This window comes from Cibotium barometz, chromosome 62, assembly GCF_041138505.1.
Source record: "Cibotium barometz isolate CiBa-2024 chromosome 62, ASM4113850v1, whole genome shotgun sequence".
NCBI lineage: Eukaryota > Viridiplantae > Streptophyta > Polypodiopsida > Cyatheales > Cibotiaceae > Cibotium > Cibotium barometz.
The window spans coordinates 34,343,361-34,370,800 of record NC_141107.1 but is presented as its reverse complement, the minus strand read 5'-3'; positions in this window follow the sequence as shown (position 1 = coordinate 34,370,800).

Below are 27,440 nucleotides of genomic sequence, written 5' to 3'. Positions count from 1 at the left end.
AGGCAATAACACTGGAAGTAATAGAAGAAGAAAGAGAACTAAGAGATTATCCTCCAGCGAGCTGAGGACACGTTTTTTAAGTGGGGTAGGATGTAAGATTCCTCCCTCCAGCCTTTGAGATATAAAAGTGTAAGAACCTCCCCTTATGTTCTTGTAATCATCCCCTCTCTGAAATGGAAGAAAGATCTTGTTTTACTTTGTTTTGGCCAATAGAAAGAAAATGTCTAGAGAGAGGTAATTCAAAATTGAGATATATTTGGATACAAAAATTCTCCTAGTGTCTAAAATTGATTCCCCTGAAACAAAAGTTCAAAATGAACTTTCCAATGTGCATTAGGAATTCATTACAAATGGTATAAGGGACCTTAGCCTAAGGGTCTACATTTTAAGAAATTTTTGGATTATGGACCAATTAAGGTTCCAATGGACCAATTGGAGTAATCCAAGTGTTGGGATGAGATAAATACAACGAATAAAAGAAAATAGCCCAAAAATGAGTAAATGCTCACATAAGATGAAGAGTTGACTGAGTACAAGGTTTATTAGTTCAAAATTAAGAGATATTAGTAAAAAGCTGAGATATTTTAGAGAAATGATGCATTTTTGATACCTTGGTAAGGAGAGGGAGACTCTTGAGGTAGGCGCCTCTTTCACATGTGTGGTTGGGTTTTTTAATTCAAAAAAATGTGATATTTTTATCTCTCCTCTCTCCTAGATCAAACTAGATCAAAAAGGAAGCCAAACTGGTCCAAATCTTGTCCAAATTGAGTCAAACTGAAGCTGGAAAATTCTAGAACCCAATTGGACCTGGTTAGTGGCCTCCTTCACCTATAAATAGACCCCCATTTCTTTGTATTTTCATATTGGAGCTATACCATGCCAATATTATCTTAAAATAAGCATATTTTTTATTATCCCTTAATTTTCCTCTTCTCTTGGGAGCTTGGAGCTTCTCTCTCTCTCCAACAACTCTTGAAGTTTGCTCTTCTCCTCTTGGTGGCCAATTAATTGGTTGGGGGCTTCACTTCTAATTAAATAATCAAGCTAAACTTGGAGGTAAGATTAATTTTTATGGTTTTTTCAACTATCTCAATGACTTTCTTCCTCTCAACCCCTCTCAAGCTTGAGAAGCTTACAAAATGATGGTTTTTATTCAAATCAAGCTTTCCCAAAGATTCTTAATTTCTAATTAGAATTAAGTTAATCTTTATGCATCTCTCCTCTCTCCCAATTCAAATCTAGTTCCAAAAAGTAAGCTAAACTGACCCACTAATGGTCAAAAATTGACCAAACTGATCAGGAAAATTCTAGAATAAGTTTGCTTGGTTAGAAGCTCACTTTTTCCTATAAATAGAAGCCTCCCCCTTTGTTGAAGCTTAATAGTGTTTTATGCACTGTTACTCTACTGCTCCCCAAAGCCAAAAACTGTGAATTTATTAATAATTCATTAGTTTTTGATCATTCCCTCTTCTAAAGAATTGGTGGCCACTCTTGTTGCAAACAAAGTAGATCCCTCAAACCATCAAGCCAAAGGAAAGCTCCCAGAAATTCATGTAAGTTAGAAATCCTACTTTTTCTTTATTCTTTTAATGGTTTTCTAATTTTTGTTATCTTTAAAATGATAAATTGATGCTATGCCTTGTTGTAAAGGCTTTCCCCCTCTCTTCATTTTTAAATTCAGCCTTTCTTTATTCCTAGTTAAGTAATCAAATTGTTAGAATTAAACTTTTCATATTGTTTCTCTTTTAAAAGTGGAATTTGATTAGTTTAGAATGCTTTAAACTATTTGGGGATAATTTTTCATTAATTTAAGGTTAGGAAAAATTGAAAAATGGTCAGCCATACAAAGGAGGTTATGGTAAAATTTTCTTAAATTTTGTGAAATAAGTTTTATCTTTTATTATTAAAAAAGAGTAATCCCCATCGTTTGTGTATTCTAAAAGTGTTATTTTCATTCTAGGCATAGAAAATTCATAGTAGAAATATTTTTATTATAAAAGTGTTATTTCTATTAAAATTAAATTCTATGCATAGAAAGATGCATATTGATTATTGTTTTTATTATAAAAGAGTGATTTTCATTAGATTTAAATTCTATGCATAGAAAGATGCATATTGATTATTTTTTTTATTATAAAAGAGTGATTTTCATTAGATTTAAATTCTATGCATAGAACGATGTATATTGATTATTTTTTATTATTATAAAAGAGTGATTTTCATTTAATTTAAATTCTATGCATAGAAAGATGCATATTGATTATTATTTTTTATTATAAAAGAGTGATTTTCATTAGATTTAAATTCTATGCATAGAAAGATGCATATTGATTATTTTTTAATTATAAAAGAGTGATTTTCATTAGATTTAAATTCTATGCATAGAAAGATGATTATTGATTAATATTTTTATTATAAAAGAGTGATTTTCATTAGATTTAAACTCTATACATAGAAAGATGCATATTGACTATTATTTTTATTATCAAAGAGTGATTTTCATAAGATTTAAATTCTATGCATAGAAAGATGCATATTGATTATTATTTTTATTATAAAAGTGTTACTTTCATCAATATTGATTTTTATGCATAAATAGATGCATAAAAGAATTTTTTTATTATAAAAGTGTTACTTTCATCAATATTGATTTTTATGCATAAAATGATGCATAAAAGAAATTATTTTTATTGTAAAAGTGTTACTTTCATCAATATTGATTTTTATGCATAAAATGATGTATAAAAGATTTTTTTTAATTGCAAAAGTGTTGCTTTCACCAATATTGATTTTTATGCATAAAAGATTGTTTTAATTATAGAAGTGCTACTTTCATCAAAATTGATTTTTTTAATGCATAAATAGATGCATAAAAGGATTTTTCTTTTATATAAAAGTGTTATTTCCATAGAAACTGGATTTTATGCATAAATAGATGCATACAGAATTTTTATATCAAAATAAGAGTTCTCTTTAATCCTATGTTTAAATCCCATGAATATTGGAAAATGAATAAGTAAATACTCAGTGAAGGAAACTTATACCGTTTCATATTCTCTAGGATGGAAATGAGAAAATTCAGAAAAACTATCGAAGTCAGAATTTTAGATAAATGATTAATTTATTCCTCATAGGAATTTGTGACTAGTTTTGAATTCAGTTAAGCAAAATACTAATGAAATTCAGTAAAGTCGTAATTGAAATATTACCCTTTGAGAAAGATAGTTCAGCAGGGAGAACCTTTCTAGACTCAAACCGTGAATCAGACTATGACCAAGACGTAACTCCTTCGTCAGTTTTAAGAAAAGACGATGTGACTAGTTCAGTAATCTACACTCAAATCACCCACCGAATCTGAAACTAAGTTGAGACCTTTGATTTTGATCTGAGGATCAAGAATTCAGATTTTGAGGAATTCTGCTTGGGAATCCAGACCCATGATCTAGAAGTCTTGGGATACGGAATTAAGATATACTCATTGTATTCAAAAGACAATCAAAATTGAAAACTCGCATAGAAACCCTGCTTTTTTAATCTTACGCCACAATGCTGGAGGGAGCATTTGGTATATGTGTTTTCTAAGGGAAGTTCAGTTGCAACAGCTGGCGGGGAGTGTTCAAAGGATGAGTCACACGGCAAAAACCTGCCCAGGTCTTGACCAGCCTGGGTATGGTGTAAAATGGTGTGCTTCCGATACGATGGGTGAGGGCCGACGAAGCGGTCCCTGAGTGAAGTGCCAGGACACCTAAGGAGGATCCTGGAGGGTTCTGACCAGGCGATGCATGGGCTCGCGGTGCTTAGGATATCCATGCGTATGTCGTGGAAGATATATATATTTATGACGAGAAAATTATTGTAATCTATTACTGGATCTCGTTGCTAACCTGCTGGTCTCAATGGAGAGTCGAGAGTGATACCTTTTTGTGAGAAACAATGAATGGAAATTTTGAGTAATGACATCGGTAACCAATAATTGTTTGTCAATGGATTGTTTTATAAATTAAAGTTTAAAGAGTAGTGTGTGCGTATCTGTATTCTAAAGCAAAAGTTAAGAAAGGCATTCAATTACGGGTGGGTGAGTACTTGTCTGGTTCTACCAATTCCAGTGGTGGTTGGGCAGTGGCTAACCCATGGGCCGGATGGGGTTAGGCTAGAATCAGTAGAGTTTTAACTATAAAATTGATCAATAGGAATACACTTAGAACTTGAATAGTTAAATATTAACCTGAAGACTTCTCAAATGAATAGATCAACGGCTGTGCCTGGTTCCATTAGAAAAAAGCATTGATTCCTTCAAGTTAAGTTTGTAATAGTTTCCCTTCTATCTGGTTTTTTTAGATGAAGGTTAGTTCAGTATCTTGACCTCGTTAGAAAAATTCGTTAAGAAATTTAAAATGGTGGAATCGTCCCCATTTTTCGGGCATGGGAAATTTTCCTAGTTTTGGTTTTCGGAATGACCACCAGCTTAGTCTCGTGCTCGGACATTTGAGGGCGAGGCCCCGAGTGGGAAACCCTGCCCTGTGCAAGAGGGAGCTGCTTCCGCTCTGTTCAGCAATCGGGAATCTGGTGCGCGGAGGGGGCAGTGGGATCTCACTCTCTCTCACTCTCTCTCTCTCTCTCTCTCTCTCTCTCTCTCTCTCTCTCTCTCTTACTCACACACACGCACACACACACATATACACACACACACGCACACACATAGATCGACACAGCTATTTTGCAATCTGTTTTTATAAATAAATCATATATCTGTTTCTTATAATGCAGGGTCGAGGGGATTTAAAAGAAAGTCTTCTGAAATGGATGTAGAGTATAGCTTTAGAGGATGGAAAGATGTACTGTGGATAAGTATCCAAGGGAATCAAAGATTTCGAAGAAGAGGTTGATCGAGTTTTCATCAGGTTCAGTTGTTTCTTCAAGTGACGCTTCTCTTATAGTGCAGAGTGAAGTACTTGAATCTGCTCAACCAATTGCAACAATGTCTTCCGTATTTGATTATGGGCATGTTAAGAGTTCTGCAGGACTTGTATTTTATAGTGAGTTTGCAGAATTAAGCAGGTCTTCCAGTGTTGTTCCAAAGATTTGTCCCTTTAAAGTAGAGGATCCCGATTTTGAGGAACAAATTAAGGCTAGCAAGGATTATGACAGTAGTGCCGACAGCTTAGATTCTGTGGTAGAAGCTAATAAGGATATGCCAAACTTGTCCTTCATTCCTATCGTGGCAAAGCAAGTCAGTAAAAAGGGATATTGATTTCTCTATAGGAACTCATAAAGGAACAGGAGGTTGTAATAGGGATTTTGAAAGATCAGTTCACTATCATTTGATGAACAATTGTTTGAAAAATTGTTTGATTTTGTCTATGCTTCTGGGCTAGTGAGCAGTATCATATATTGGCTGATATTTTCAATAGGCCACTTGACATTTCGTTAATTTTGGAGCAGCATGCAGATGTTCTATCAAAGGAGAGGTCTGATTTTGAAGCTTCTCTCAGGAATGGGAGGGTCCCTATTTGTGGGAGTGCTTATGTACATTTAATGGATTTCTCTCTAAGTTCCAAGTACCTGAATCTTCTCCAAAAAAGGTATCTGCAATTTCCTTTTGATCGCAAAGCGACATGCTCCGTACACCCCAGGCACTATAGGCTGCTGGAGGAATTGATATGTTTCCTTCACTGTCTATACACTATTCTCCCTTCATTAGGGGAAGAGGTGTTCTACGAGGAGACTGTTGTGATGAGGATGTGCCTGCAGATGAGACCAGCCGGCCTAATGACGAAGACATAGAAGTTGTTATTGAGGTCCAACTTGAACGGGAGGTAGAAGAAGCGAAGACCCTAGACCTAGTTCTTCTCAGGAGTCAAGGTTTGAAGCTGCCAGATGATCTACAGGAGTTCAATGTTGAAGACAACCAGTTGATCCTGCCTGTACTCCTGGAGTTCAAAATTGATGGGAAGGTGTATCTCCTTTTGAGTGACATACAGAATACATTTAGGATACGTGAAGACTACGCTCTATCTACCATAGCTAGTTTTTATGATGGAGAGGAGGGATTTGTTTCAGAGGACTCTAGTGACGAAGAGGCTCTCGAGTTGAATTTTGATGGCAAAAACTATCTAAGGAAGTGTTTCAATAAGGCAAGGCAGTATAGGGATGATGGATTAGTCCCGGAGGATCAATCTTTCAAAAAGTTTTAGGAGGATCACGGTTTTGATAAGCTGGAGGACTCTACACGAGGCTGGGTGGACAAGAAGATGCCGGCAAAAGAGAGCTCAATTGATCTTTGGATCAACAACGCGTTTGTAAGCAGATGAAAGCACTCAGGTACTGGAATCTCTCTCTCTCTCTCTCTCTCTCATATTTCTGTGGTATTCAAATTTCTTGCAGACCTTTCTGGAGAAGCCAGATCAATTTTTACAGAGGCACAATCGTAGCTACCATGGTAGAGATGCTGCATTATCTTAATACTACCTGAAGAGATTATCAACTGCAAAGATTTTGATCTACCATAGCTCTATGCGCCAACAGGGTGTCTTAGTAAATTTCTTATTCAAGACACTCTCTCGCTTTCTTGGCAATACAATAATACCCAAAACATACGATAAGATAAGTAGATATTTTTGGATACTATCCTAGCTTAAGAGCTTTTAGGAGAGCTTACTTTCTTACATACACTGCTAATGCTTTATCCTTAGGTATAGAGAATCCTAAGGAGTTAGATGAGTATGGAAAACATTTTCTACTTAGATTCAAGCAACCAGCACACCGTGTTAGCAATAAATTACTCAGGGATAGAGAATCCTGAGATTGTATTAAAAAATTTCTATTAATCCAATGGTGATTTACATAAATCGTTTTTTCTCTCCATTTGTGATTTACATAAATCTTTTTTTCTCTCCATTTGTTTTGTGCTTGGATAGCACTTGAGTTTTTAAAAGCTTCAGATCTTTTTTGTTTTCTCTTTTCTATATCTCTAAGTGTCTAAAGCATCTTAGACGACTTTAAGGTTTCTTTCCTATGTAGTTGCTGGAGTATTCTGCGGTAGAACCATTGGAATACTTCATGCATGTTGTTTGCTTTTCTCCTTCCCTCCACCATGTTGTGTATGCCTGAAATATGCATTTCATGCCATATAGTGTGACTTTTCCATCCCTTGAGTGTTCCAAGTACTAGGGTTTCCATATTTTTGGATAAAAATTAGCATATGGGTGTAGAGAATATGTTGCATATCAACAAAGAGAGAATCATATGTGCATCAATCAGTTGTGCATGTCAACTAAAAGAACATAATCATGAACCTTACCATGTAGTGTGTTATGTTGGAATCTATCCAAGCTATCTTCATCTCATGACTCTTTTGAAAGTTTGTAGGTTGTGTTGAAAGCTCTTTTTATCTTGTTGTGTCCAGTTAACTTTGTCACACATTCTGAAAAGAACATCAATTGATCGCCAAACCTCTGCCTTTGCATGCCTTGATTCACTCTCTTGATCTTTCACTGCATTATGGAGACTTTTCCATTGTTCGTACTTGATTCTTCTAATGTAGTTTGATTTATATACTTTTCCTATCTTGGTGCTTTTGTGTTTCTGGCTGTGGAGGGGTTCTGATAGAAATCTTCTTGCTTTAACACCTCCAATTGATGGTTTCATTGGTACATCCTTCTCATTGGTTGACTTCTTAGTGTGTTTCAGAATACGAACGTTCCCTCCATGTAGTCCAATCTCAGATAACACCTTTTCCAATGAGCAAAGGGATTCTTTTCTCTCTGGCACCTTCTTTATCTTCTTAGCAAATCCAATGTAGAGAAACACCAATTTCTCAATGATACGGCACAATGCATGAAGGGTACAAATATGTACATTGATGAGAGGAATCTCAAATACAGGGCGAAAGTTCTCATCAATCAAATTTTGGTTTGGTGGTCTTCTCCACCACTTAGAGTCTAGCTCTTTTGCGAAATCCATGCAATAAAGACAGGGTGACCTTGCGTTAGCTCCCTTGCTGTGTAATTGAATAAGCACTTGAGTGTCTTGAGGTCACCTGCAAGATGCCACTGAACTTGGAAGTCTCCCTTGTTGTTGTCGATGATGCTAATGATTCTATTTCCCTTCATCTGTTCACTAATCAATTTAGGAATGGGTGTATGATAAAACAATCAAAACAATGTTTCATGATCTTCTTTCTTGACCTGTATAGATAAATAGATAATATCAACTTTCTTCCTAAACAAGAGAAAAACAAGTCTGTAGATAAATGCAATATGATTTCCCTCAAATGATCCTAGCCACCATATATTTGTTTCAGATTGCATGCAAAAATATTGTGGATTATCATCCTTCATGCATTTATTGAGTGCTCTATTCATTAGTGTTATTGTCACTCTTTCTACCTTTTTCATTTTGATAATCATCAAGCTTGATGACAAATTGAAGCACTCCCCCTGTCTCCTCATAAGTGATGTCATAGAACTCTACCATTCTCTTTTGCAAAAGCTCCATATCATCTACCCAGATCCACCATTCACATCTCATCACATCCACTCTATTTAGTACGGTTACTCTACTTTCGATACTGATAGAACTTTTCTAACTTTGTGCCAATTGCTTGGCTTAGTTAAACGTAATTTTTTCTCGATCCCATTAAATCTAATTATCAGAGTGTTGTTGAGTGTTGTTGAAGGTTTAAAAAGGAGAAATGAACCTTATAAGAATTCCATAGTAAAACTCAAAAAGTGCATTTACGTATTCTGTTTTCATTCCTTAAGCTTTGCTAATGAAGATTAATTCTAAACTTCCATTTTTACTCATTGGATCCTTGATCCTTCTAGGATTCCAGATTCACTTTTTTTGAATTAAGAATTATCCAAGTTTTCTCGATGGATATTTTCACATTCTTTCTCAAATTTCTCAAATAAGATTTATTCAATATTCTTCTTTTGAATAAAAGATTCATGGGATTTACAAAAATCAATTCTATCCATATTTCTCAATAAAAATGATAATACTCAGAATTCCACTTTCGATAAATACTCATATTTTGAATCATGCCAAAAATTCCTCTTTTAACATTTAATTGCTTGGATCTCGAATATCATGGAAATTCCTCTTTTTGCATAAATCTATCAAAATTTACTCTTTTCTCATAGTCAAATAATTATGCATAAATACTAAAAAAATATTTTCCATGAATATGATGAAAATCATTCTTTTGGCATAAGATATCTAATCCTAGAATATGGTAGGAATTCCTCTTTTAGCATTATGCACAAAATAAGATATGTATTATTTTCTGAAAAATTTGCCATAGCTTTGCTGCTGTTTCTATTATTGATAATTCTCAATTTTTCTAAAATAATAAAAGCTTGTAATTGAAATATGATAGAAGCTCTTCTTTTAAGCTTAAAATCAAATTACGTATACATATCATAATTTTAACCATAATTATAAGCATAATTATGATTATTCCCTTTAATTAGGCTAACTTAAACATTCTTCTTTTCCCAATTTGTTGGGATAATCCTTCTCTCATTTAGAATGAGTTAAAGTAACTTTTTATCTACTCATAAACAATCTAAAAAGAAATAACCATATTTTTACTAACTCAAAATCATGAAAATATCAATTCTTGTTCTCTAGCTCATCGAGCCTAGAGTTTAGATTTGAAATAAGAGACTATCATTGAGAAGCATCCTTTTCCAAAAGATTTAGCCATAAATATGACTACTCTTTTTAAGTGAGAGATTTACTTAATGCTTGATTTGAATAAAAACCATCATTTTGAAAGCTTCTCAAGCTTGAGAGGGGTTGATTCTTTTATTCATTGTATTTATCTCATCCCAACACTTGGATTAATCCAATTGGCCCATTGGAGCCTTAATTGGACCATAATCTATTTTTTTAAAAAAATGGTAGACCCTTAGGCTAAGGTCCCTTATACCATTTGAAATGAATTCCTAATGCACATTGGAAAGTTCATTTTGAACTTTTATTTCAGGGGAATCCATTTTAGACACTAGAAGAATTTTTGTATCCAAAGATATCTCAATTTTGAAATTACCTCCCTCTAGACATTTTCTCTCTCTTGGCCAAAACAAGATCTTTCTTCCATTTCAGAGAGGGGATGATTAGAAGAACATAAGGGTAGGTTCTTACACCTATATATCTCAAAGGCTGGAGGGAGGAATCTTACATCCTACCCTACTTAAAAAATGTGAGATGTCCTCATCTTGCAGAGCTGGAGGATAATCTATTAGTTCTCTTTCTTCTTCTATTACTTCTAGCGTTATTGTCTTGGAAGTAGATGGCCGATTTGGGAACATCTCTCTTTGACTTCCCCTATTCTCGGGTGGATGTCTTGCATCACTTTGTATTGAAACTGAGGGTTGGTTAGAGGGTCTACCTCTGGGATTTCCCTGATTTTGACGGAAAGGAACCTGATTACTCTGGAAGGAAGGAGCTAGAGTCTGGAATCTTGGTCCCTGACTTCCTTGCCCTAAAAACCTTGATCCAAAAGGAGTTGGGCAATGCATACTATGATGTCCGTATCCTTGACAGTTATAGCATTTAACTTCTTTGTTCAAGGGTTGAAGTTGAATTACAGGGGATTGAGTTCCGGGAAAAGGACCTTTCTTCCATTCTAGAACTTCCCATATCCCGAGTTTGACCTTGTTGTCTCTTAGGTGGTGGAAAGTTGGAATCACCTTCTAGAGCTAGAAATCTTTTGAAAGATGATGGTGTTGGCTCGGCGGGACCTTGAAAACAAAGGCCATATCGAAATCCTTCGCCATACGTACGGCTTCAGCCATGGAAATTGGCTTGGCATTCTTTACCAGGGTATCTTCAAGTTTGTTCATTCCCTGAATGAACCTGGCCATCAGCTGTACTTCATCCAGTAGTAGTGGGCGAGTTTTTGAGGAGGAGAGCGAACGCCTGATGATATTCTTGAATAGTTCTACTCCCCTGGGTTAACTCTAAGAATTCGTTCATCTTGGTTTCTAAAAAGTCGGGAGTACAGAATCTCTTCCTTAGGTAAATCTTGAGATCATTCCATGTCTGAGTGTTCCGATCCAGATGGTTTGTCTTGCAGATGTTTCTCCATGCCACTCTGGCTATTTCTACTATCTTCAGCCTTGCAAGAGCCATTTTACTCTTCTCGTTGTACTCGTTGACATCGAGGTATTCTTCCATTGCTTCGATCCACTTCTCCACAGCCTCACCCAAGTTTTTATCTTCACCCTTGAAAGGTCCAGGTTGCGATCTATGAAGAGTTTTACATACATCTCAGTCGAGCTCTTCCTCATCGAGTTGGGGGGGTTAACATTTCCACCGCGATAACCTTGATCCATGATCCTATCAATACGAAAATTCTTGTTGTCCCTTTTTTCCAAATTAACCAAGACACTCAAGTGAAAAAACCACTTCATTTATAATTCAAATCCGACTTTAGATCCAACTGATTCTGGGGTTTTTTATAGTTTGGTCAGTCCCCCCACAGAATCTTGGGATAAAGATCCCTTCTACAAGAAGAGCATACAGAACTCATACCAGAGAATAATTCATTCATATTCTTAACACAATAATGGTCCATCAGACCGAAAATTCATATTCTTAACACAATAATGGTCCATCAGACCGAAAATTCCATCTGAACATTCCCCACGGGAATTTCAGTTATGCAGGTTCTCAATTTGTCATTTCTTAATTAGATCCACTGGGTCAAAGGTCAAACAACAACAATCTAACAACACAATCCACTAATCTCATAGAAGTGATCTGCTGAAAGTCATAATTGTCTTCCAGTTACTAGCATCATCACTGGGATTCTTCCCATTCATCCTCATTGTGGCTTTGTTCAACTTATCTTCTTTCAACCAGAATTAAAAAATCATCATCTTTCAATCAGAATCCAAATCAATTCATCAATTTTCAACAAGAATTCTAAATTCATATCAACGAGCATTCGAATTCATCATCTGGATAGCATTTTTTGCTTATAACTTCAAGGTCTTAGATTTACTCGTATATATTGCCAGTAAAGAACTGCAGTTATACCCACGGTATATACGGGTAATCACGGTCCTTGGAGCTATAAGGTAAATACCATCATATCTAGGCCTCAAGCAAGTCAAGGATTCCACACAATTACGGTACTTCCATCTGAAGACCAAATTTCCAATTTATGAATCGTCATTCAGAATATTAATTTGTATGAATTTCATCACACAATTACAATCTTTTATGGGTACTTCATAAATTTTTGACATTTCTTGCTTCTTGGTTGATCCACTTTAGCCAATTCGCTCTAATACAGCTGAAAGATCCCTACCCCCACCGAATTCGGGGGTGCTAGCAGTGGAAGTAGCACTTCTTGTGCAGAGCAGAGCCCCTCACTCGGGGCCTTGCCCACCATGGATATCCAGACAAGAGACTAATCCCTCGCTTCTTCCAAAACCGATCCCGAAAAAACTTCCCTCGCCCAGAAAGCACGGGCGATTCATCCATGAAAATTTATTCTAACATAGTCAAGAGCCTTAATTTACCCATTGGCATTCTTCCCAAACCCGCAAGTCATATGGCCGGGTCAAGGGAGGAACTTGCGTTTGGATCATAGAGACCAATGCTTTTTTCCCCACTAAGAGACAGAGCCGTTGATTCTTTTCCATAGAACAAGGATTATCCGTGATTTTACTTCAACTATCGTAACATAACAGAATTGAGTCTTATTTTAAGGATCCATCAGTCCAGCTTAACCCCATCCAATTCCATGGGTTAGCCAACCGCCCACCAACCACTATATTGATAGGATCCATTTAGAAATTTGGTTATGTTTTTCCTCGGGTACGAGGGAAAAGAGTTCCAAGGCCCTCTAGCTGGCGCTTCAAGCAAAGTTCAAGATAGTCACACCACTTACACACCCAATATGAAATTGCCTTTTTCACAAATTCAGTTGTCTTTAAAACAATCTTTTAATGAAACCATAGTATCACTGATCATAATTCTCCAAAATATCTAGCTTGAATTTCAACTTTCAATCATCCCTTCATCGGTGTACCTATGGCATCATTGGCAACCAAAACACTCACCACTTACTCACTCAGGGGCCTTTTCAATAGTTCCTAGCTCATAGTATCCGAAAATATAATCACATAAGAAAAATCCAGACGGATTCTTCATTGAAGATCCGCAAGATCAACCAACATATCCATATAAAATAGCCATGGACTCATCCGTTGAAGACCAACAAGGCCAATCAACCAGATCCATGCCCTTGTTCAAAAAAAAACTCCAACTCATTGTTCCTTGTTCTTCCTCGACGCACGCGTGGGTATCTTTGGTGGCCCAGAGCCCAAGCACCGCATGGTCAGCACCCTCTAGGCTCCTTCACAGGAGGTCACTTAGCGCTTCACTCATAGGCTGCTTCCTTGGTCCCTCATCCACTGTACCGGAAGCTCACCATTTAAATCAAACCGACGCTAGTCATCAAGACCTCGGTGACCTTGCCATGCGAGACATCCTCCATTGACTCTCCGTCATCTTGTTGCAACGTTCTCACTTAGGTCTCCACGACTTCATTCACAAGATGGTCAAAATGCTTCTCTAGCATTCTTGATATAAAACAGTCTTTTAAAAACAGGTGTTTCATAAATATAGTTTCTAACGAACTCTCATCTTTCCACATTGTCCACATCATTTCTTGTTATTCCACATTTTTCTACATCAATCCACATCAAGTCATATCTATTCCCATCATCCTAATCCATTCTCATCTAATCACATCATATTACATCTCATCACATCTATCCACATCACATCACATTTATCCACATCACATCTCATCACATCCATTTACATCTGCCCAGATCCCCATCACATCCATTCACATCACATCTCATCCATTCACATCTACCCCAATCCACATCACATCCATTCACATCACATCTCATCCATTCACATCCACCTAGATCCATATCACATCACATCACATCTATCCACATCAAATCTCATTCATTCACATCTACCTAGATCCACATCACATCTATCCACATCATATCTCATCCATTCACATCTACCTAGATCCACATCACATCTATCCACATCATATCTCATCCATTCACATCCATCCACATCTCATCACATCCATTCACATCTACCTAGATCCACATCACAACACATCACATCTATCCACATCACATCTCATCCATTCACATCTACCCAGATCCACATCACATCCATCCACATCTCATCTCATCCATTCACATCTACCCAGATCCACATCTACCCAGATCCACATCACATCCATCCACATCTCATCTCATCCATTCACATTTATCCACATCTCATCACATCCATTTACATCACATCTATCAATGTGCATTCATTCAGATCCACATCACATCTTATCACATATCATCACATCCACTCACATCTCATCACATCCACTCACATATCATTGCATCCATTCACATATCTTCACATCTTATTCTCATCCATTTACATCATATCACATCCATTCACATATCATCACATCTCATTCTCATCCATTTACATCACATCACATCCATTCACATCTCATCACATCCATTCACATCTCATCACATCCACTCTATTCAGTACGGTCACTCTACTTTCGATACTAATAGAACTTTTCTAAGTTTGTGCCAATTGCTTGGCTTAGTTAAAAGCAACTTTTTCTCGATCCCATTAAATCTAATTATCAGAGTTTTGTTTAAGGTTTAAAAAGAAGAAATGAACCTTATCAGAAGTTTATAGTAAAACTCAGAAAGAGCATTTACGTATTGTGTTTTCATTCCTTAAGCTTCATTAATGAAGACTGTTCTAAACTTTCGTTTTACTTATTAGATCCTTAGGATTCCAGATTCTATTTTTTTGAATTAAGAATTATCTAAGTTTTCTCGATGGATATTTTCACATTCTTTCTCAAATTTCTTAAATAAAATTTATTCAATATTCTTCTTTTGAATAAAAGATTTATGGGATTTACAAAAATCAATTCTACCCATATTTCTTAATAAAAATGATAATACTCAGAATATCACTTTTGATAAATACTCATATTTTGAATTACATATGCCAAAAATTCCTCTTTTAACAATTAATTGATTGGATCTCAAATATCATGGAAATTCCTCTTTTGCATAAATCTATAAAAAATTACTCTTTTCTCATAATCAAATAATTATGCATAAATACTTAAAAAATATTTTCCATGAATATGATGAAAATCATTCTTTTTGCATAAGATATCTAATCCAAGAATATGGTAGGAATTCCTCTTTTAGCATTATGCATAGAAATAAGATATGTATTATTTTTTAACAAATTTGCCATAGTATCGCTGCTATTACTCATAACTCTCAAATTTTCTAAAAGAATAAAATCTTGTAATGAAAATATGATAGAAGCTCTTCTTTTAAGCTTAAAACAAAACTACGTATACATATCATAAATTTAACCATAATTATGATTATTCCCTTTGATCAGGCTAACTTAAACATTCCTCTTTTTCCAATTTGTTGGGATAATCCTTTTCTCATTTAGAATGAGTTAAAGTAACTTTTTATCTACTCATAAATAATCTAAAAAGAAATAACCATATTTTTACTAACTCAAAATCATGAAAATATCAATTCTTATTCTCTAGCTCATCAAGCCTAGAGTTTAGATTTGTAATAACAGACTATCATTAAGAAGCATCAATTATGATCAAAGTAACACTTTTACAATAAAATAATAATCTTTTATGCATACCTCTTATGCATGAAAATCATATATGATAAAAGTAACACTTTTACAATAAAATAATAATCTTTTATGCATACCTCTATGCATGAAAATCAAATATGTATAATATAAAAATCAATATCTCTCTATGATTACAATGAAATTCTTTCAATTAATCTAGGATGATAATTCCTAGAATATGGTAAGAAGTCCTCTTTTCATGCTTTGAATGAAATTATTTTATGTGTAATTTTTATAAAAATTTTACCATAGCTCTGCTGCTATGATTGATAAATCTCTTAAGGGAATAATTAGAATGATCCCTAATTGGATCATTAATCCCATAATGGATTGAATCATCAATATTCATGAAATACATAAACTAAAAGCATAGAAAAAAGCCATTAATTTGGTCTCAAGCATAGATTAATCTTGGATTAAGGAAAAGCTTTATGAAAAGCTTCATTTGGATTGAGAATGGGCCAAGAGTATGACTATTTCTTGAGTGAGAGAGAGAAATTACATAAAAACCATTAGAATTAAGCATAAATAGAAATTTATGTAATTCTTTACTATCATTCATCAATTAACTTCAATAGCATTCATCAATTTATGTAATTCTTTACTACCATTCGTCAATTAACTTCAATAGCATTCAAAAACCATTCCAATTAAGCTTCTCAAGCTTGAGAGGGGTTGAGAAGAGAGAAACATTGAGAAATTATAGAAAAGATCAAAATTCACCATTTACCTTACAAATTGCTTGATTCTTTGTTCACGGTAGAGGCCCCCAACCAATCAATTGGTTTGGTATGTTGAGATGGAGCCACCAATGGGGATTGAAGAAAGAGGGAAGCTCCAATTTCATCAAATTGGAGAGAATTTTAGAGAATAGTAAAAATTAGCATTATTTCAGCATAATTCTAATATAGTAAAATTCTCCTATTTTTTTCAAAGGATTCATGTTCTATTTATAGGAGAGGGAAGCTCTAACCAAAGCTAACTGATTTTTAGAATTTTCTAGATTTCAGTTTGGTTGAATTTGGACTAGATTTGGACCTAGTTTGGTTCCTTTTTGATTCGGTTTGGTTCCATTTTGATTTAGTTTGGTTCAAGAGAGAGGAGAGATAAAAATATCACAACTTTTGAAGATTTAAAACTCAATTGTACATGTGAAGAAGGCGCCTCATTAAAGGGACTCCCCTTCCTTACATATGTGTCAAAATGGAATCATTATACCCAAAATATCTCATATTTTTGATATTACTCATAGTTTCTTACTAATAAACCTTGTACATAGTCAACTCTTCATCTTATGTGAGCATTTACTCATTTTTGGGTATCTTCTTTTACAAATTGGATTTATCTCTTTCCCACACATGGATTGATCCTATTGGCCCAGAGGAACCTTAATTGGACCATAATCTAAAAATTTCTGAAAATCTAGACCCTTAGGCTAAGGTCCTTTATACCCATTTCCAATTAATTCCAATTGCACATTAGAAAGTTCTTTTTGAATTTTTGTTTCAAGGGAATTCATTTTAATATTATGAAAAAATTTTCTATCTAAAAATATTCAAAATCTGAATATTCTCTCTCTAGAATATTTTCTCTCTCTATGTTAAAACAGGCAAAGACAAGATCTTTTATATTTCTGAAGAGGGGATTGATTACAGGGGAGAAGATGCTGGACATTTTGAGAGGCTGGGGAGGAATCTTACAATAAGCCCTATGCATTTATAAGGCTATGCATAAACCTATTGCAGAGGGTATGCATAAAGCTATTGCATAGGGCTTATGCATAAGCCCTATGCAATAGGTTTATGCATACCCTTATGCAATAGGGCTTATGCATAAGCCCTATGCATAAACCTATTGCATAGGGCTTGTGCATAATCCCTATTACATAAGCCCTATGCATAAACCTATTGCATAGGGCTTATGCATAAGCCTTATGCATAAGGGCTGTGCATTAAACTATTGCAAGATACCCATTGACCTTACCCTAATCCCTGACACCCAAGACAAAAAGCATAAGTCAAAATGAAGAAAGAGGGCTTATTGTATGAGAGGCTATGCCCAAACCCTTCTTCACTTGAATAAACCTACAAAAAAGAAACATAAAAAATAAAAAATTTAGTCCTTATTAACACATTAGCAAGCAAGAACAATAAGAGCAAAAAGAGGTGAGTATCCTAAACCCTACCCTTAATGTATAATTGAATAAAAAATTTGTTTATGTTAAGCCTAAATCCTAGCTCTATGCATAGAATGCTTTAATAGAAAGCTTTGATGGAGAGATCTCCATCAAAGCTCTCTATTAGAGCTCTATGCATTAGGCTAGGGTTAGGGCAACGAAGAGGAAACATAGGAGAAGGGAGAAAGGGGAAAGAGAGAGAGAGGAAGGGGAAGAAAAGCTCTCATTGAGCTATGAACAAGCTTTCCATGAAATCTTGGAACAAGACAAAGATTGAAGCTTTCCATTAAAGCTTGAAGAAAGAAAGAAAGAGGGGTTACCTTGAAGAGGGAAAGTTAATTGATGCAGAACCCTTCAGAGAAGAGGTGTGGTGGGAGGAATTGAAAGATCCCTGCCCCCACCGTGCATCCAATTTGGGGGTGCTAGCAGCGAAAGGAGCACTTCTTGCGCAGGGCAAAGCCTCTCACTCGGGTCCTCGCCCACCATGGATATCCAGACAGAAGACTAATCCCTCGGTTCTTCCAAAACCAAACTCGGAAAAACTTCTCTTGCCCAAAAAGCACGGGCAATTCCTCCATGAAAATTTATTCTAACATAGTCAAGAGTCTTAATTTACCCATTGACATTTTGACCAAACTCGCAGGTCACATGGCTAGGTCAAGGGAGGAACTTGCACTTGGATAATAGAGACCAACGCTTTTTTCCCCACTAAGAGGCACAGCCGTTGATTCTTTTCCATAGAACAAGGATTATCCGTGATTTTACTTTGACTATTGTAACATAACAGAATTGAGTCTTATTTTAAGGATCCATTAGTCTAGCCTAGCCCCATCCAATCCCATGGGTTAGCCAATTGCCCACCAACCTTTGTATTGATAGGATCCACATTAGAACATTTCGGAGGTCATTTGGAGGGTCTTTTAAAAGAGAGAGAAAATAGTCACCAACCAATGAGCAAGCAGGCAACGTAACGTTGAAAATTAGCTATATTTATTTAAAAATTCTTAAAAAGTTTTTATGTATATTCCCAAAACAATTGTATTCATCTTAAATATATAATTTTTTTACAGAATCTGATAGAAATTACATTGAAGACGTGTGCCCAAGTACAAATGGAGAATTTTTCATCCTTGATATCTTGTCTTTACTTGTCGAGGGAAGTTTTAAAGTGAACTACCTTCGTATGTTTTTCTTCTCGTTTTGCTCTCTTCATTCTCCTAGCTATGCATTGCTTTCCTTCATCCTCCTACTCTAATCTTTCAGTTCTGTATATTTTCTAAACAATGGCTACAAACCATCGGTTCATATCATGTCGGTCAGACCCTGCATCGGAGGACATTGACGAAACACTTCAAAGGCCAAGGAGACCTAGATCATCAGTGTTTTTTGTACTTATCTCCAACACAGTCAATGAATAGAACCAATGGACACAAGTTCAAATAACCAAGGGAACCTAGGTGCTTATGCAACCAAGAAGGTGAAAACATACAAGCAGCAAGAACATTTTCATAACGTCATGGAAGGGTAGAATCAAAGACTTTAAGATAGAGAGCGGAATGACAACTATAAAGGAGGTGCTTGTACAACATGTCTACAGGCATAACGAGCTTGTACTTTTAGCAGAGAGGATCAATCATCCTTGCAACCACATAAAATAAATTGTAATTCTCTGAACCTCAAAGCAATTCATTATTGTTATTAGTATTAATACCATTAATCATTGAATTATTATTCTCATTTTCAGGTTCAATCGTTTGTGTATGCAGATGTGTATCCCTCATCATATGAAGAGTGGCAACCAATTGAGTGCATGATTGGCATCATGACTGTGGTACTACATGCACACATTGGGCAGTTAGAGTATGAGGGGAGGACTAAAAGAAGTCTTGCTGATGCAGGTATTTTTTTTAATGACCACTTTTACTATTTGCTGGACAAAGTCAATACCCATGGACGCTTGGAAAAGTTACCTCTCCAAGCAGATTGGAACCACGTATATTGGCCAATTCCTGATTCATGCATTATAGAATCTGTTATAAGAGTAAGCTTTACAAAGACATGCAGCGATCACTACGAGGGAGTAGTCCCACAAGGATAGTGAAAATTGTGCTCTACCTACCAATAACTGTTTTTGTGGAGATTTTCAATGTCTGTGAGGTTAAAATTGCAAATACTATGCTCATTTGCAAAAATCTAGATTCTACATTCTTGGCAACTTTATTTGACAAGAGCTAGGACAAGAAAGTGCATGAAGAGATCCATTGCCAGAGACAGTGAATGTTAAGCACATGAAAGCAACACAGACATTCATCATGTCATATTGGTACAAACGGTCTCGTTACATCAAAGGAGAGCTAGTTCCAATGGATCAAGAAGCGGCTAGTTTAGAGGGAAATAACATGGTAGATATTTAAGTACATGATGCAAACTCAACCTTGCTCAGGGTTGTTGCAAGATCAGGGTGTCCAGTTTTATCCAGTTTATGCTGGATTGGGACAATGCTTAGAGAGCAAATTTTGGGGGACAAGGTACTTAAAATGAGATCAAGCAAATAGTAGAAAATACGCTTGTCCTTAAATTAATCCAATATAACTTAAATTAATATAAATTAGTCTTATTAAGCAAAATTAATCAAAAATATGATGAAATGATAAACAAATGATCTTTCCATACTTAGAGTGATCCAATTTATTTTTCCATAGATGCACCATTACAAGTACACTAGTCCCTATAGGTTTTAGATGATTCACATGAAAAATGTAATTTTAAGATTATTATTTATATAAAAGTGTTACTTTTATCATAATTGATTTTCATGCATAGAGGTATGCATAAAAGATTATTATTTTAATATAAAAGTGTTACTTTTATCATATTTGATTTTTATGCATAAATGGGTGCATAAAAGTTTTTTTATACTAAAAGTGTGATTTTCATCATAAATGAAATTTATACATAAATTAGATGCATAAGAGAAATTCTTTTATTCTAAAAGTGTAATTCTTACTAAATTGGATTTATGCATGGAAAGATGCATAAAGAATTTATTTTAATCCAAAAGTGTCATTCTCATTTAAAATGAATTTATGCATAGAAAGATGCATAAAAGATTGATTTTTAATTCAAAAGTGTCATTCTCATTTAAAATGAATTTATGCATAGGAAGATGCATAAAAGATTGATTTTTAATTCAAAAAGTGTCATTCTCATTTAAAATGAATTTATGCATAGGAAGATGCATAAAAGATTGATTTTTAATTCAAAAGTGTCATTCTCATTTAAAATGAGTTTATGCATAGGAAGATGCATAAAAGATTGATTTTTATTTCGAAAGTGTTATTCTCCTTAAAATGGAATTTATGCATAAATAGATGCGTAAAGAAATCTTATATCAAATATAAGAATTCTCTTGTATTTTATAAATAGATATTAGGGTGTGATAAGATGCATATGGGATGATTTAGGATGTGATAAGATGAGTTAGGATGTGATAAGATGCATATGGGATGAGTTAGGATGTGATAAGATGCATATGAGATGTGATAGGATGTGATAAGATGTGTATGAGATATGAAAGGATGTGATAAGAGGTGTACGAGATGTGATAAGATGTGATAAGATGCATATGAGATGAGTTAGGATGTGATAAGATGAGTTAAGATGTGATAAGATGTGTATGGGATGAGGTAAGAAGTGTATGTGATGGGATAAGACGTATATGGGTTGTGATAGGGCGAGAATGGATGTGATGTAAAAGAATAGATGTGAAGGCGTATGTGGTTATATGAATGGGAATGTGGAAATAGATGTATGAATGTGAATGTGGATGTGGATGTATGCATGTAGATGTGTATGTATGAATGTGAATGTGGATGTGGATGTGGATGTATGGATGTAGATACGGATGTGGATGTATATATGTGGATGCGGATGTATAAATGAGGATGTGAAAAGGGATGTATGCATGTAGATGTGGATGTATGGATGTGAATGTGGATGTGGAAATGGATGTATGAATGTGAATGTGGATGTGGATGTATGAATGTGAATGTGGATGTGGATGTGTGGATGTGAATGTGAATGTGGATGTGGATGTATGAATGTGAATGTGGATGTGGAAATGGAAGTGTGGATGTATGAATGTGGATGTGGATGTATGCATGTAGATGTGTATGTATGAATGTGAATGTGGATGTGGATGTAGATACAGATGTGGATGTAGTGGATGTGGATGTATGAATGAGGATGTGAAAATGGATGTATGCATGTAGATGTGTATGTATGGATGTCAATGTAGATGTGGATGTGGATGTATGAATGTGGATGTGTATGTATGGATGTGAATGTGGATGTATGGATGTAGATACGGAGGTGGATGTACGAACATGGATGTGTATGTGGAATAATGAATGTGAATGTGTATGTGAGATAATGTGTCGTCGATATGAGTGAATGGATGAGAATGAGTACACCTATGAAGGGAATGTGGAATAAGTAATGTGGACCGAGGAGGGATAATGTGGAAAGACGAGAGTTCGATATAGAAACTGTATTTTGTGACCTGTTTGTAAATGACTGTTTTATGTCGAGAATGCTGGGGAAGCATTTTGACCGTCTTGTGGATTAAGGTCATGGAGAGCTAACTGATAAAGTTGCAACTGCTGAACGGAGAGTCAATGGAGGACGTCTCGCATAGCAAGGTCGACCGAGGTCTTGACCAGCCTCGGTTTGATTTAAATGGTGAGCTTCCGGTATGGTGGATGAGGGACCAAGGAAGCGGCCTAAGAGTGAAGCGCAGGGTCACTTGTTTGCAAAGGATCCTAGAGGGTGTTGACCATACGGTGCTCGGGCTCTGCGTCGCCGAAGATACCCACACGTGCGTCGTGGAAGATATTGGAACAAGGAGTAAGAGTTGTTTTCTGAAACCGGGCATGGATCTGGTTGATGGACCTTACTGTCCTCAACGGATGAGTCCATGGCTCTCTTATATGGATCTGTTGAGGTTGATCTTGCTGATCTTCAACGAGGATGCCATCTTGATTTTTATATGTGAAAATTACTATGAGCTAGGAACTACATTAGGAAGTGAATGGGGTCTTCTTGGGCCCTTTAATTTGCCCAAGCCTAATCAAGGTGATTAAGGAATAGCCAAATGGGAGGTTGCCATGTGGACTAAAATGTTGGGTTTTTAAGAGAGGTGTAAGAGTGGTCAAAGGGTGCACTTTTTTCCCCAAAAAGGGGGGAGGGGGGGCAATTTTACAAATTTTTGGACCTCCATAACTTCTACATACAAGCTCCGATTTGAGCGGAGATTACAGATCCGTGATCTACGCATCAAGAGCTTTCCATAGATATGTTACATGATATGGTTTTATCCGCTAGATTTTAAATTCCATTTTCCTCCCAAAATTCAAATTCGAATAAAGTAGCCGTTTTGAAGCTTCTAATTAGAAAACGTTTCTTCTTAAGAGAAAAGGTTTGACTCCCTTAAACTGCCAAATAAAAGGGCCCAAGAAGCCTTCCATTGAGGTCCTAATGTTGAAAAGGCCCCTGAGTGAACAGGTGGTGAGCGTTCTGGTTGCCAATAATGCCATAAGTACACCGATGAATGAATGATTGGAAATATGGATTCAACCAGAGATTTCGAGGGTTGTCATCAATGACATAATGGTTTCATTAAAGAATTGTTTTAAAGTTAGTTGATGCTGAGAAAAAGGCAATTTCATATTGGGTGTGTAAGTGGTGTGACTAGTTTTATGTTGCATGAACTTCCGGCTAGGGGGCCTAGGAACTCTTTTCCCTGGTACCCGGGATAAAATCTAACCAAATTCCTAATTGGATCCTATCACTACAGAGGGAGGTTGGCTAACCCATGGGACTGGGTGGGGTTAGGCTGGACTGATGGATCCGTAAATCGAGACTCAATTTCTGTTATTACGATAGATGAAGTAAATCCCGGATAGTAATTATTATATGGATAGGAATCAACGGCTGTGCCTCTTGATGGGGAAAAAAGCGTTGATCCCAATGATCCAAGTGCAAGTTTCTTCCTTGATCTGACCGAGTATCTTTATAAGTGCAATCGGATCAGTTTGATCAGTAATAGTCTTGACTACGCTAGAGTAAAAAGTTATCCTGGTGGAATCGCCTGTGCTTCCGGATAAGGGACGTTTTTCCGGGTTCGGTTTTGGAAAAACCAACGGATTAGTCTCTTGTCTGGATATCCGTGGACGAGGCCCCGAGTGTGGGACCCTACCCCGCGCAAGAAGTGCTACTTCCGCTGCTAGTACCCCGAATCCGTTGCGCGGTGGAAACAGGGATCTCACACTTATGCAATAGGGCTTATGCATAAGCTCTATGCAATAGGTTTATGCATACCCTTATGTAATAGGGCTTATGCATAAGCCCTATGCAATAGGTTTATGCATAGGACTTATGCGTAGTCCCTATGCAATAGGTTTATTCACACTAATTTTATGATTTTTTATTATAATCTTTTGTAGGTCTATTCAAGCAAACAACCACCAAGGGTTTTGGCCACGGTTGGCCATGCTCATTCGGATTCGGCTACAAGAGATAGGCTCTCTTTTTCCATTCTTTGTTTATGCTTATTCTCTTTGTGTTTTTGCACCCTTGGGTGCCAGGGATTAGGGTATAGTGCCTATGCATACCTTATGCATAGTGCATACCCTATGTATAAGGCCTATGCATGCATAGTGCTTATGTATAGGTTATGCATAGTGCTTATGAACTAATGAACAAATGTTTTGATTTATTATTATGATAATTTTTCATAGGTCTATTGAAGCGAATAACCACCAAGGGTTCCAACCACATAGTGGTTCATATGGATTCGGCTAGAAGAGGTGAGCCCTCTTTTTCCATTCTTTGTTTATGCTTCTCTTTGTGTTGCACCCTTTGGTGCCGGCGGAGATTAGGTTTAGGTCAAGAGCCTATGACCCCTATGCATAGGTCAAGAGCCTATGACCCCTATGCATAGGCTATGCATAGGGTATGTATAGTCTATGAATACACTATGCATAGGGTATGCAATAGGCTATGCATAGCTATGCATAGGCTCTGCATAATCTTATGCATCAGCTATGCATAGGATATTCATAAGCTATGCATAGGCTATGCATAAGGGTATGCATAACTCTCCGTCAGCAGTTGCAACTTTAACAGTTAGGTCTTCATGACCTTAATCCACAAGACGGTCAAAATGCTTCCCCAGCATTCATGACATAAAACAGTCATTTACAAACAGTCACAAAATACAGTTTCTAAATCGAACTCTTGTCTTTCCATATTATCCACTCTCGGACCACATTACTTATTCCACATTCCATTCAGTGTGTACTCGCTCTCATCCATTCACTCATATAGACTACATTATCTCACATACATCTTCATATTCATTATTCTACATACATATCCATGTTCGTACGTCCACATCATACATCCAATTTCACATTCATACATACGCATCTACATGCATACATCCACATCTACATTCATACATCCATACCTCCATTTCCACATCCACACATCCACATTCATATTCATACATCCACATTCACATGCATACATCCATTTTCGCATCCTCATTCATACATCCACATTCACATACATACATCCACATCCGTATCTACATCCATACATTCACATCCACCTCTTCATTCACAATCATTTCGATACATCCACATCTACATACATACATCCACATCTACATACATACATACATCCATACATACATACATCCATACATCCACATACATACATACATCCACATCTACATACATACATACATCCATACATCCACATCTACATACATACGTCCATTTTCACATCCTCATTCATACATACACATCCACATACATACATACACATCCGTATCTACATCCATACATCCACATCCACATCAACATTCACATTCATACATATACATCTACATGTATACATCCACATCACATTCATACAACCATATTACATTCATTCTCGTCCTAACACATCCCATATACATCTTAACACATCCTAACTCATCTTAACACATTCTATCACATCTCATACACATCTTATCACATCTTTTTACATCTCATACACCTCTTATCACATCCTATCACTTTCCATACGCATCTTATCAAATCTTATCACATCTCATACCCCTCTTATCACATCTTATCACTTTCCATACGCATCTTATCAATTCTTATCACATCTCATACACCTCTTATCACATCCTATCACTTTCCATACGCATCTTATCAATTCTTATCACATCTCATACACCTCTTATCACATCCTATCACTTTCCATACGCATCTTATCAATTCTTATCACATCTCATACACCTCTTATCACATCTTTTCACATTTCATATCTTTTTTTTAAAAAAAGAGAATTCTTATATTTGATATAAGATTTCTCTACACATTTATTTATACATAAATTCCATTTAAGAATACTAACACTTTCGAAATTAAAATCAATCTTTTATGCATCTTCTTATGCATAAATTCAATTTGGTAGGAAATTACACTTTCAGAATAAAAGAATTTCTCTTATGCATCTAAGTTAAGCATAAAATTCATTTATGAGGAAAATCACACTTTTAGTATAAAAAGAATATCTTTTATGCATACCTATATGCATGAAATCCAATATGATAAAAGTAACACTCTTACAATAAAATAATCAACTTTTATGCATACATCTATGCATGAAATTCAATTATGATAAAAGTCACACTTTTATAATAAAATAATCAACTTTTATGCATACCTCTATGCATGAAATCCAATATGATAAAAGTAACACTTTTGATATAAAAATTTTCTTTTATGCATACTTCTATGCATGAAAATTAAAAATGATAAAAGTAACACTTTTGATATAAAAAATTTTCTTTTATGCATACTTCTATGCATGAAAATTAAAAATGATAAAAGTAACACTTTTGATATAAAAATTTTTCCTTTATGCATACTTCTATGCATGAAAATTAAAAATGATAAAAATAACACTTTTGATATAAAAATTTATCCATTATGCATACTTCTATGCATGAAATAAAAATGGTAAAAATAACACTTTTGATATAAAAATTTATCCATTATGCATACTTCTATGCATGAAATAAAAATGGTAAAAATAACACTTTTGATATAAAAATTTATCCATTATGCATACTTCTATGCATGAAATAAAAATGGTAAAAATAACACTTTTGATATAAAAATTTATCCATTATGCATACTTCTATGCATGAAATAAAAATGGTAAAAATAACACTTTTGATATAAAAATTTATTTATTATGCATACTTCTATGCATGAAATAAAAATGGTAAAAATAACTTTTTTGATATAAAAACTTATCCTTTATGCATAATATTAAAATTCAATTTCTCCATGATTGTAATGAAATTCTTTCAATTAATCTAGGATGATAATTCCTAGAATATGGTAGGAAGTCCTCTTTTTATGCTTTGAATGAGATTATTTTA